The sequence below is a fragment of the Mercurialis annua genome, linkage group LG3 (assembly GCF_937616625.2).
Source record: "Mercurialis annua linkage group LG3, ddMerAnnu1.2, whole genome shotgun sequence".
NCBI lineage: Eukaryota > Viridiplantae > Streptophyta > Magnoliopsida > Malpighiales > Euphorbiaceae > Mercurialis > Mercurialis annua.
In genome coordinates this window covers 25,263,807-25,267,546 of record NC_065572.1, presented here as the reverse complement: position 1 = coordinate 25,267,546, position 3,740 = coordinate 25,263,807, and the positions used below count along the sequence as shown (strand labels likewise).

The 3,740-nt window shown below is 31.7% G+C and overlaps 1 long non-coding RNA gene across 1 annotated transcript; it reads left to right on the top strand.

Annotated features, from left to right (window-relative positions):
• The first annotated feature begins 1,515 nt into the window (after positions 1-1,515).
• On the top strand, positions 1,516-2,214 carry LOC126671039 (uncharacterized). The gene is made up of 2 exons (XR_007638902.1): positions 1,516-1,589; positions 1,994-2,214. It is a non-coding gene; the product is annotated as an uncharacterized LOC126671039 (long non-coding RNA).
• Positions 2,215-3,740: the final 1,526 nt, after the last annotated feature.

Genomic DNA, 3,740 nt, shown 5'->3' with positions numbered 1-3,740 from the left:
AGTTTTCACACAACGGTACGTTATCTTTCTCGTAATTGCTGTAACCGTTGCCGCGTTTACGTAAATTCAGTTTTTGAATTTTAAATCGACCTCTTGGGATTTCAATTCGTTTGGCAGCCGTTCGGAGGTCGAAATCAATTCCGTTTGTTTCCCGTGAAAGTAGACTCACGCATCTACGTTTCTATACCTTTCGTTCGTCAAACGGTACGTAAACGAACCCGTACTATTCGCCGCCGTTTTGCCGTTTTAGATGTTTATAAACTGCGAATGCTTATATATGTGTCTGCTGAATTGATTTAGGCTCTTAGGCTATGATTTTTGCTGTTTAAATCATATTAGTTGTTGGTCATGGTAGTAATTTGTTCCATCTCAGTTTAGTATCTCATTGTTGATTCGTTATTATTTTGGTTTGGATTTTCGGTTATTATTTTCAATTCCGTGCTTCTTTTTATCAAAAGAATGAAACTTTGTTTAACTTGTTAAGGAAATACATTGGTGATATATTGTTCTTAATTGGCTGAGTTCATAATCTCCAAGCTTGTTTTAGGATTTGAAATTGTTAACAATGGTTGGCGGGTTTAAGCTCTGTAATGCAGAATTGGTTTTGTTCAAATATAGAAGATGATGGTGATGTGTAAAGGGGTGGTTGGCTCCTTTGGTTTTAGTTTTGGCAAAAATAATCTTTTGGTCATTAAATTGTTATGAGTGAAATGAATTAGTTACTAGGGTTAAATTGCTAACTAGTTACATTTGATTTTTAATAGTTAGTTTTAATTTTAATCTACGGGTTTGATTTTGACTTATTAATTAGCAATTCAAAAAATAATATTATTTATAAATTGAAATTACTCCGGGCATTAATATTTTAAGTTTAAATTAAATATTAATTTTATTATAGTTATACATACAATTTTATATTGGCTATATTAAATAAATATTGGGGATTTTATTTTATTTAAAAGTTTGTCAAGTTAATTATATTATTTTTATGGCATAAAAATAATATTTGAATAATTGTTAAATTGATATTTTTTTGGCTTAGATTGCCTTTGGAATTAAATTTATATTTTAGCTTTATTTGTTATTTAATTAATTGAGATAATTGCCGGTAATATTTAATTACTTGGGTTTCAAGCTATTCAGTTCTATTTTGATATTAATTAATATTTTATTTAATATTAATTATAAACTATGGTTTATAACTCTGGTTTTATGGTTGGGTCGGATTAGACTTGGGTCGCCCGACTTGTGGGATAGCTTGGTAGTTTTAAGAAATTCGGCTACCCCACTATTTGAGGAATTGATTTTATTTATCAATTAAATATTATTTTAATAATATTTTCGGATTGGATTTAAGTACGAACTCAATAGTCTTGAATTAATTACGGCATTATAATTTATTTGAGAATTGTGTTCTTCTGTGATTTATCTGGTTATTTAATTGTGCTAGTCCTACGTGGTGTCTAGTGATCTTAGAGTTAGGGGTCAATGGATTTTAACCTATTTATTATTTTAGACCTGTCGACTGTTCGTGCTTCGGAGTCTACGCAGGGTTAGCTGTTTGCCAAGATCACGTGGATAAGCAAGCAGTGAGTTTGTAGTGCTATTTACCGCTTTATTAAGTACCGTATCGTATTTTAATATTATAAATATTTGTGAACTGTTTTTACGGATTATGGATCTGGATTGAAACGAGCTACTCGATAGGCTTGTATCGAGACTGTGTGCACCGGTGAGTACTCTGGGAAACGGCAGACTAAAGTCTTGCTTACGCTGGTATATTTATATGACGAGGATTTGTTCCCGTCCACTCTGGGTTTATCGGTATGCTATGTCATACTTACGCTGGGATCATTTCAATACTGTTTTTCCATAATCATATTATATTAGTATAAAAATGTTTTGATTTAAGGGTTTTAAACTTAATAAATGTAAATAGTATTGCGAACTCATCTCAGTATATCTGACCCCGTTGTTTTCCCAAATTTTCCAGGTTTATGATTTGAAAGCTGGTCCACTCCGATTCTTTTGATTCCTCGGAGGTTTTTATGTTATTTAAACTAGTTACTGTTTTCGAACTCTTAGACCGCAGTAGAACTAGTTTATATATTACATTCAATATTACACTTTGGGATTGTCGAATTTGATCGACTATTTATTATTGGCATGTTTACTCTGGAACACTTTATATTATATTTAAAGCATGCTGTGGAATATTTCAGATATTTAAGTTATTTATGTTAGAACTGTATAATAAATTGCTAGACTTAGGTTGGAGTCTCGGTTGCCCCCGAGCAGTTTTGTGCAGGTTTAAATGTGTATTTGATTTCCGCGAGGCTTGCTACGGGTTTTGGTACAACCATACCCGTACCGTGACAGTTAGGAAACAAATCCAAACTTTCACCTTTTTAGCGATCTAAGCCAAACGTTAACAAACATTACGAAACAAATCCAAACGTTTCACCTTTTTAGAGATTGAAGCCAAACGTTTACAAATGTTAAAAATAAATCCAAACGTTTCCCCATTTTAGCTATTTAAGCCAAAAGATTATACACGTTATGAAAGAAAACCAAACATTTACAAACTTACGAAACAAATCCAAATGTTTACAAACGTTACGAAACAAAATCCAAATGTTTCACCATTTTAGCGATTTACGCCAAACGTTTACAAACGATACGAAATAAATTCAAACGTTTCACCTTTTTAGCAATTTAGCCAAACGTTTACAAACATTACGAAACAAATCCAAACGTTTCCCCATTTTGGCGATTTAAGCCAAACATTTACAAACGTTACTAAACAAATCCAAACGTTTGCAATTTAAGCTAAACGTTTACAAACATTACGAAACAAATCCAAACGTATCCCCTTTTTTGCGATTGAAGCCAAATGTTTACAAACATTACGAAACAAATTTAAATGTTTACAAACGTTAAAAACGAAATCCTAACGTTTCACCATTTTAGCGATTTAAACCAAACGTTTATACGAAACAAATCCAAACGTTTCAGCTTTTTAGCAATTTAGCCAAATGTTTACAAACGTTACGAAACAAATCCAAACGTTTCACCTTTTTAGCTATTTAAGCCAAACGTTTACAAACGTTATGAAACAAATCCAAGCGTTTCACCTTTTTAGCAATTTAAGCCAAACATTTACAAAAGTTGCGAAATAAATCCACACTTTTCACCTTTTTAGCGATTTAAGCCCAACGTTTACAAACGTTGCGAAATAAATCCAAAATTTTCCCCATTTTAGCGATTTAAGCCAAATCTTTAAAACGTTACGAAATAAATCCAAACATTTACAAACAATACGGAACAAAAAAAAACGTTTCACATTTTTATCAATTTAAGCCAAATGTTTAAACGTTTCACCTTTTTAGCGAGTTAATCCAAACCTTTACAAACGTTTTAGAACAAAACCAAACGGTTCCCGTTTTTTTTAGATTTAAGCCAAACATTACGAAACAAATCCAAACGTTTAACCTTTTTATCAATTTAAGCCAAACGTTTACAAATGTTGCGAAACAAATCCACACGTTTAACCTTTTTAGCGATTTAAGCCCAACGTTTACAAATATTACGAAACAAATCCAAACGTTTCCACATTTTAGAGATTTAAACCAAATCTTTAAAACGTTACGAAATAAATCAAAACGTTTGCAAACAATACGAAACAAAAACAAACGTTTCACATTTTTATCAATTTAAGCCAAATGTTTACAAACATTCCG